At 42.0% G+C, this 10000-nt stretch overlaps 1 protein-coding gene and 1 long non-coding RNA gene across 3 annotated transcripts in view; one reads left to right on the top strand and one right to left on the bottom strand.

Annotated features, from left to right (window-relative positions):
- Positions 1 to 10000, bottom strand: part of LOC123505141 (small conductance calcium-activated potassium channel protein-like) — a 746606-nt gene that overhangs the window by 690772 nt on the left and 45834 nt on the right.
- LOC123505144 overlaps positions 1 to 10000 on the top strand; it is a 152022-nt gene that overhangs the window by 140854 nt on the left and 1168 nt on the right. The gene's annotated exons all lie outside the window — the stretch shown is intronic.

Below are 10000 nucleotides of genomic sequence, written 5' to 3'. Positions count from 1 at the left end.
ACGCAGCTTGACTCCACCACCCTCCCAAGTTTCCTTCCACAAGTTGAGTGCTTCATTGCTCGAGTGACTTAATCAGTTCGAGGTAGTCACCCAAGAGATGCTCCTTTACTCTCGACTTCGCATGCTTCCTATCTTCCTTTTCCTCCTCCTCCTCCTCCTCCTCCTCATCCTCCTCTTCTTACTTCACTTCTTCTTTTCCTCTTGAGCTTTATTTCAAGTCACATTCCTGCATTTTGATGATACTCTAACGTTCCCTGCTCGCATCACTCCACGCCTCACCAGCTGCCCTCACCACCTACGCATGTACCCTGGTTCACTCGCCTACCTGAGCATCTTCTCTTTTCTTAACACGTACCTGTCACAACACGCGTCTGACTCAACGCACACACGAGTGAAGCCTGCCAAGGATATACATAAAGAAAAATAGATAGACAAAATAACGTAAAATATTCAGTTTGTGCATGAGTTTTTTTTTTTTTTTTATGCTTATCTCACTAAGTATACCTACACAGTTACTTGACAATGTAATGGAAGCTGCAAGATCCGAATGTTTATTTCTTTGTAATTATGAGGTTATGTATCCATTCTTTTTTATCTGAGCTCGCAAAGTTCCTTACTGATTGTGCTTGAAATACTATCATTAATTAACTCTATTCCAGTCATCTACCACCAACACAATCTATACCGAAATATGAAAGCAAGCACACACACACACACACACACACACACACACACACACACACACACACACACACACACACACACACACACACAACATGCCACATTCACGCTCTGACGCACGCAGCAATACTTCTAAGCACCTGTCATGTCACACAAACACCTGCCTTCCCCGTCAGTCCCAGCTATAAGACTGCTCTCCTCAACCATTCGCCAGTCCACTTCTTTTCTCCTGTCGCTTCTCTGTGAATGGCCGCCGCTCCTAACAAGATATTAGTTCTCTAGTCACCTCAGCCACCAATACAACTACTCTCGTTTTTCTTCTTAGGTTGACAAGGAATCTCTCTCTCTCTCTCTCTCTCTCTCTCTCTCTCTCTCTCTCTCTCTCTCTCTCTCTCTCTCTCTCTCTCTCTCTCTCTCTCTCTCTCTCTCTCTCTCTCTCTCTCTCTCTCTCTCTCTCTCTCTCTCTCTCTCTCTCTCTCTCTCTCTCTCTCTCTCTCTCTCTCTCTCTCTCTCTCTCTCTCTCTCTCTCTCTCTCTCTCTCTCTCTCTCTCTCTCTCTCTCTCTCTCTCTCTCCTCTCTCTCTCTCTCTCTCCTCCTCTCTCTCTCTCTCCTTCCTCTCTCTCTCCTTCCTCTCTCTCTCTCTCTCTCTCTCTCTCTCTCTCTCTCTCTCTCTCTCTCTCTCTCTCTCTCTCTCTCTCTCTCTCTCTCTCTCTCTCTCTCTCTCTCTCTCTCTCTCTCTCTCTCTCTCTCTCTCTCTCTCTCTCTCTCTCTCTCTCTCTCTCTCTCTCTCTCTCTCTCTCTCTCTCTCTCTCTCTCTCTCTCTCTCTCTCTCTCTCTCTCTCTCTCTCTCTCTCTCCTTTCTCTCTCTCTCTCTCTCTCTCTCTCTCTCTCTCTCTCTCTCTCTCTCTCTCTCTCTCTCTCTCTCTCTCTCTCTCTCTCTCTCTCTCTCTCTCTCTCTCTCTCTCTCTCTCTCTCTCTCTCTCTCTCTCTCTCTCTCTCTCTCTCTCTCTCTCTCTCTCTCTCTCTCTCTCTCTCTCTCTCTCTCTCTCTCTCTCTCTCTCTCTCTCTCTCTCTCTCTCTCTCTCTCTCTCTCTCTCTCTCTCTCTCTCTCTCTCTCTCTCTCTCTCTCTCTCTCTCTCTCTCTCTCTCTCTCTCTCTCTCTCTCTCTCTCTCTCTCTCTCTCTCTCTCTCTCTCTCTCTCTCTCTCTCTCTCTCTCTCTCTCTCTCTCTCTCTCTCTCTCTCTCTCTCTCTCTCTCTCTCTCTCTCTCTCTCTCTCTCTCTCTCTCTCTCTCTCTCTCTCTCTCTCTCTCTCTCTCTCTCTCTCTCTCTCTCTCTCTCTCTCTCTCTCTCTCTCTCTCTCTCTCTCTCTCTCTCTCTCTCTCTCTCTCTCTCTCTCTCTCTCTCTCTCTCTCTCTCTCTCTCTCTCTCTCTCTCTCTCTCTCTCTCTCTCTCTCTCTCTCTCTCTCTCTCTCTCTCTCTCTCTCTCTCTCTCTCTCTCTCTCTCTCTCTCTCTCTCTCTCTCTCTCTCTCTCTCTCTCTCTCTCTCTCTCTCTCTCTCTCTCTCAAGTCCACTCGAGGCGCAGGTGAGGACAACCAATCACCTGCAGCGGAAGGAGACTCGCAGGAAATAGTTCGCTTCATCATGCTTCTCGAGGGACGTATTTGGCGCCTTGTCGGAGCCACTTCACGCTTGGAGAAACCCGTGGAGTGGGAAAGGTCGTAAAAAGAAAGCTTGACGGAGATGAGAAAAACTGTAAAGGAGAGGAGGAGAAGACGTAAACAGACAGAATGAAGGGAGGTGAGAGAATTATGAACTGCAGGAGGATTATTTCTGATTTTGATCATATGAAGTGCAACGTTTATGGCTCATTTTTCGTGCGTTAGAAAATTCCTGGCCGGTGTAGTGAAAATGAAATGTTAAAGAAGACGAATGGGGATGACTAAAGTAATTGAGAGAAAGAAAATGAAAGGATTATTGATTGGGAAAGGTGTAAGGAGGTTTTCGATGATTAGATCAAGAATTAATGATCGTCTTGGTGGATGAAAGTAGAGATGGTGTAGAGAGAAAGTTGGAGAGATGGCGAGGAGCATTGGAAGAGAGAGGTTTGAGAATTAGTAGGGAGAAGACGGAGTATCTGAATTTTAATGATCGACAGGAGAGTGAAATATGGATGCAAGATATGAAGTTAAAGGGTGTCAAGGAGTTCAGATACTTGGGCTCTCATATATCAGCGGACGGCAGCCTGGATGGAGAGATCATTCACCGTATCCAATCGGGCTGGAAGATTTAGAAAAAAATAACTGGAGTGCTCTGTGACCGAAGAATTAGTGGCAGAGTAAAAGGAAAAGTGTTCAAATCGGTGGTTCGACCCGCAGTGTTATATGGTGCGGAGACGTGGCCAATAAAGAAAGCACAGGAGAATAAGTTGGAGGTTGCTGAGATGAGAATGTTAAGGTGGATGCTTGGTGTGACAAAGAGGGATAAAGTGAGAAATAATTTTATAAGAGGAACAGCCAAAGAAAGGACAAGAAAGGAGAATGCGATGGTTCGGTCATATCAAAAGGAGAAGAAGGGTATGTCGGCAGAAGACTATTGGATATGGAAGTGGAGGGAAGAAGACGACGTGGCAGACCAAAGAAAAGGTGGAAGGATTACATCGGAGAGAACCTGATGGAGAGAGGATTGAATGGAGGGGAGATTGGGGACAGAGCCTTGTGGAGAAGACTAGTGAGGAACAGCGACCCTATATGAAAATGGGAGCAGCTGCAGAAGAAGATCAAGAATTATTAATGATCATAAGAAAATGCGTATAGTCCTCGTGGGAGAGCAAAGGCCATGCTAAACTGTACTTCTCATGTTGACATTTAATTAACATTGTTCAGGCATTTGTTTGCTTAGCCCTTTACGTGGAAATTCCTGAGATTAAACGCCAAATCTAATTTTCGATGAGAGAGAGAGAGAGAGAGAGAGAGAGAGAGAGAGAGAGAGAGAGAGATTTTAGAAAAACATATAAAAATAAAGAACTTTTACATTAATCTCAGCCTGAGTTCAGTGTCCCACAAAATAGGCAATTTGTACAGACACACCAACAGCGTCCAGTACCGGCCGCTTTCCCGCAGCAGTGCCGGAAAGCAAGAAGGCAGAGACGAAGGGAATGAGAGAAGTAGTGAGGTGGAGAGGGAAAGAGCAAAGGAAACAGGAAGGTGGAGAGGGAAGGAGCGAATGAAACAGTGAAGTGGAAAGGGAAGGAGCGAAGGAAGCCAAGAGGTAGAGACAGAGAAGGAGCGAAGAAAACAGGGAGGTGGAGAGAGGAGGAGGAAGAGAAGCAGGGAGACGGTGAGGAAAGGAGTAACGGAAACAAGGAAGAAGGGAAGAAAGTAGTGAGGAAAGAAGAGAAACTATTAAGGGAAGCAGGAAGCAAGGAAGGGAAGAGGTGAGTAAAGCAGGAAGGAGAGGGAAGAAATGAGGAAAGTAGAAATCCAGAGAAATAAAGGGATGAAGAGAAAAGATAAGAGAAAAAGAGAAGGAGAGAGGAAAATAGGGAAGCGAAGAGGGAAAGCGTGAGGGAAAAGAGAGAGAAAGAGGGAAGGAATGGAGGAAACATGGAGGAGATAGAAGAAGTAAGGAGAGAAAGGAAGACGTTAGGAAAGCTGAGAGGTAGAAAGGAAGAGTGTAGGAAACAGGGAGGCGCACAGGAAAGGAAAGACGGAACGATGACTTTGTATATTGACTTCTACAGAAACCTCGGTCTCATTAAACAGAAAAAGAAAATATAACTACGGACACGCAAAACGAGAAATTTAAAAGCCACTCGAGAATGATGCAAGTATGTGCGGCAGGACGTAGTTATGTCACATTGTTGTCGCCGCAGGTGTGGGGCTCTGCTCTTCACAGGACAAGCCTTCAGACATCGATCAGTGGTGTGGAAGCAGCTGCTGTAGGGTCAACGTTTTAAGGAAGATTGGTCACTCACTCACAACCACCTTCAGAACACGTTGGCATTTAAGATCATTGAAAAGTAATAAATTGAATAATGATGGAAGGGGGAGATTCAGATTTTTTTTTTCAGCACTTTCCTCAATTGTTTTCAGGTTTACAAATTCATCTGTCAACATCTTTATTTTCTCTACATTGGATAAATTGCTAGTTTTTTTCAGTACATTTTATAGCCTCCTGTTTCAAATTTCAACTTGATTTAGTAAACCGGACTGCAAGGTACTTTATCTAATTTCACGTGTGTTTATCATTAATCAAAATCAATATCTTGGAGACGTTCCAAGAAACAAATTCAATACCTCACTTAAAATTTAGGATATCAAATTGTACTGCTTCCTAAGAAATGAGAAAAACAAACTCTTAACTAGAACTGAAATGGGAATGACCATATGAAAATTTTACGTCTGTGTGTAAGAATAATTGGTATCTTCCATCCAGACCAAAAGACAAGTTTATGGAAAGTTTCGAAGCTGCCCTTCACGTAGATTACTTGCAGAAATATTTAGTGGAAAGAAAGATAAAAGTTGTACGAAGGAGGATTACGAACTCTGTGGAGGAGAAAATCTATCAACGAAAAGAGGAGGTAAGGAAGGGAGTAGCCAGGAGACATGGAGGAGGAGGAGGTGGAGGAGAAGGAGGAGGAGGAGGAGGAGGAGGAGGAGGAGGAGGAGGAGGAGGAGGAGGAGGAGGAGGAGGAGGGGGAGGAGGAAGAGGAGGAGAAGGGGAACGTTTCTCGGTAAGGAATGAAAAATGGGTAAAAAAATATAAAAAATAGTTAAGAATGAGAATTCGTATGAAGATAGGGATAAGATAAGATTCGGAATAAAAGGAACAAGAATAGGATGGGAAAGAATGAGAAAGGCAGCCAAGGCAAGGCAATAGAATAGAGAGATGCGAAGAGATGACTGAAGTAAAAGACTCGGCACCCATAAAATGAAGTGGTGGGGGATATATGTAACGAGAGTGGTAGAGAGAGAGAGAGAGAGAGAGAGAGAGAGAGAGAGAGAGAGAGAGAGCGAGTCTAAGAACGGAAAAAAAGTATGGTTGTAAAATGTTGAGAGCTGTACATTTTTTTCATTTTCTTCTTTACTTGTATACAAAATCTCCCGCTATTTTTCTGGATCCCAGATGCTCACCAGTCCCTATTCCTTTATTTTCTTCCTAGTGTCTCCCCCCCCCTACTCCTCCTTCCCCTCCTCACCTTCTTCTCCTTGTCGATATTCAGAAAGAATCTACGCCTCTTTTCTGTATATATCAAAATGTAGAACCTGAGAAAATACTTGCAGGAACTCTCTTCGTTCAGTTTTATCTTCTGCATTTGTACGTCTTGTGATTTTTTATGTCTATTCGCAGCGAAAAGTGGTGAAATGGTAAGGTAAGATGCTCGATCTCTTATTGGTAGAGGACAATGTATTCCGCCACAGGACATTGTTGGAGTTTACAGTCTTCGTGATGTGTTTGTTTCGAGGTGGGCTTGGTACGTAGTAGACGATGGATGGAAGGTGGTCAGCATTTTCCCTACAGCCATAGTGGTTTCTCAAGGGCCACCGTTTCTGCTTAAAATAGACGAACTGAACGTCTTTGTTACATAAAGAAGATATACAAAATCTGACTGATTGAATAAATCTAGTCATTTCAAACCGGAGCCCATTTTGTTCGTTTTGCTTAATGGCGAACACATTTATGTCGTGGATTTGTGTGGTAAACGTACAAATTTTCATTGTTTTGTAGTAATTTTAAATAAGGTTTTTATCAAAGTAGAATTCCATGCATTTTCACAGTATTCATGTGTTTTACCGAGTTAAAAGATGGTTTTCATGAACTAATGATTAGCCGAGGTATAAACAGTTGGCCAATATGTATGTTAGCATGTTTGAATATGGTGTGTCTGTATGAAAGCATGCCACGCTGGAATAAAGTTCGCTCACAAGAATAACGTAACATTTCCTTTTTACTCATCAAAGCAAACGTTCTCATGGCAACAAACTTGATTCAACACTTGCTTGCTGTACTAATTGTTTGTTTCTATTTTCACACCAGTGACCAGGAAAGCGTGTACGTCAGTAGTGCACGCCTTGTCAGTATTGCCTCCATCATCATTATATCCATCATCATTGTTATTATATATATATATATATATATATATATATATATATATATATATATATATATATATATATATATATATATATATATATATATATATATATATCGTATATATATATATATATATATATATATATATATATATATATATATAGATAGTTAATAGTAGTAGTGGTGGTGGTAGTGGTGGTGGTGGTGGTGGTGGTGGTGGTTGTAGTAGTATAGTAATAGTATTCTGACGCTGTTGTTGCTGTTGGAGTTTTCTGTTAGAGTTGGTGGTGCTGATAAGCCATACGCATTTTAGTGATTTCCCTTTGATCCATCCAAAGTTTGATATTTTCTTTTCACACACACACACACACACACACACACACACACACACACACACACACACACACACACACACACACACACACACACACACACACACACACACACACACACACACACACACACACACACACACACACACACACACACACAGTGGTTAGAGCGCTGGCACACAAGCCAGAGGACACATTCACCACCGGGTGGAGATATTTGGGTGTGTCTCCTTTCACGTGTAGCCCTGTTCACCTAGCAGTGAGTAGGTACAGGATGTAAATCGAGGAGTTGTGACCTTGTTGTCCCTGTGTGTTGTGTGCCTGGTCTCAGGCCTATCCGAAGATCGGAAATAATGAGCTCTGAGCTCGTTCCGTAGGGTAACGTCTGGCTGTCTCGTCAGAGACTGCAGCAGATCAAACAGTGAATTACACACACGCACACACAGACACACACACACACACACACACACACACACACACACACACACACACACACACACACACACACACAGACACACACACACACACACACACACACACACACACACACACACACACACCAGCTGCAATAGACAAACAAGCTACCAAGAACACAAATATCCTTGTCAACTCTTCCTTGCCGTCGCCTCACCATTATCCTGCTCACCTCACCTGGCCTTCTCAGTGGGCTACATGGTCTCTCCTCCAGCGCCACTAAGGCTCTGGGAAAGCGTTCACCCGAAAAGAGCAGAGCGGCATTACCCAGCCAGAGGGTCACTTGGCCTGACCGAGATGGCACATTTTGACTTTGCTGTCGAGAGAGAGAGAGAGAGAGAGAGAGAGAGAGAGAGAGAGAGAGAGAGAGAGAGAGAGAGAGAGATTTACTCACCACATATTGTTATATACCTGGCATAAATTCTCAGTCGCTCATAATAATTTCGGTGAAAAATAAGAACGTGAATGTCGAAATAATATTTAGAAAGAGAGAAACAAATTACAACACGACAAGAGTGAGAATCGCGGGAATGGCGGGTTGGAGGGCAAACATCCACGCATATCACTCCGCAAGTCCATACGCCTCTATGCACAACACCCGCACCTCAAACATTAAAACTCCACACACACACACACACACACACACACACACACACACACACACACACACACACACACACAACGAGTAGTACCTCCTCACGTGTCCCTCGGCTGCACGCTGTCTTTCAACTTTTTGAGCTTCCACATTCCGAATTCCTAATTGAAGTTTTTAGAATTCCTGCTCCGGGATTCCTAATTTGGCACAATCATGGTATTTTCTTCCTTGCTATAATTGGATACAAACTCCATTAGCATCCATCTCTAAAAGACTCGAGCTTCTGGTTGACGTCCCAGATCTTCCTTCCCCTTATGTTGGTGTTCCCAGGGCGACTATTTGACTCCCCGAGATGCCTGATACCTGATACCTTCTCTTTGGCCTCGTGTTATGTCATTATGCGCATTCCCCAAAGAGTTGTGAGATATTTGTCCGCCAATCGTTTCTTTGTCCCAGTGAGAGGGCGAGACCGAAGCTTGAAGGGAGAGAGGATATAAGAGGGGAAACTCATGCTCATTGTTGTCATTTCCATTACAACTTTTTTGCTTTCATATTCAGTTTTCTTCGACAAGGTCCTGTACTCTCTTGTTCTTTCTTTCTACTTACAAGTCAGTATGGTTTCACACATTTTGTTCTCTCACTTGCATGCTCTTGTACACGTAAGCATAGATTTTTTTTCAGTCCTATGATATTTCTAATTAGAGAATTAATGAATTTACACAAGCACGCGTACGGGCACGTGTCTTTAACCTGTATTCTGAAACGTTCTGGCTCTCATTACAAATGTTTGCAGTATCATCAAAGAGGCTGTTATGAATATTTTTCTGTTGTTTATGATGCAGAATTCTTGTTAAGCTATCACTACTTTAATTAAAATAATCTTGACCTCCTAACACCATTTTACGTGTTTCTCAAGACTTCAAAAAGGTCGAATCTAGGTCAGAACACAGGTAGCGGGAGACTGCGTTTCAACTATCAATAAGAAATCTTTTTTCTCAGTCTTTCCTTCAGTTTATTGTCTACGTAATATACCAAATATAAAGCTTTGTTTGGGTGTGTTGGCTCCCCCGTGTTGCGATTACCATGCGGCGCGTTCATTACAGACCAGCAGCTGGTTCAGCGAGGCGGGTGTCGCCCCTGCATGAGTCTTAATGTGTGCTGGGGCCATAAACCTGTGCCCTACAACGAGGCTACAACACTGAGGAAAGGCTGTGTTGTTACTATTACTATTATTATTATTTTTTTATAATCATTATAATTATTGTTGTTATTATTATTATTATTATTATCTTTACTATTATTACTATTACTATTATTTGTTATTATTATTATCATCTTTACTATTATTAGTATTACTATTATTTTCATTATTATTATTATCATCATTATCATTATTATCATTATTATTGGAAGAAGAGGTATGAGAAAAACAGGGAAAGGGAATTCATTTTCCTTCCTGACCGGTTTCGTCTTAGCTTCAGGGGAACAAACTATGGCGAAACCGGTCGAGAAATAAACTCAACTCCCTATACCTGTGTTTTCCTCACGCCTCCTCCCAATACCTGTCTAAATGTCTCAACACTATTATTATTATTATTATTATTATTATTATTATTATTATTATTATTATTATTATTATTATTATTATTATTATTATTATGAAATAATAGTAATATTATTATTGTTACTATCATCATCATTATTATTATTATCACTATTATTATCATCACCATCATTATTATTATTAATGCTAATATCATTATTATTATTACTGCTAATATCATTATTAGTATTATCATTATTATTATTATTATTATTATTAT

Source organism: Portunus trituberculatus, chromosome 17 (genome assembly GCF_017591435.1).
Source record: "Portunus trituberculatus isolate SZX2019 chromosome 17, ASM1759143v1, whole genome shotgun sequence".
NCBI lineage: Eukaryota > Metazoa > Arthropoda > Malacostraca > Decapoda > Portunidae > Portunus > Portunus trituberculatus.
Note: the sequence above shows the minus strand (reverse complement) of the source record. Positions and strands in the feature narration are given on the sequence as shown.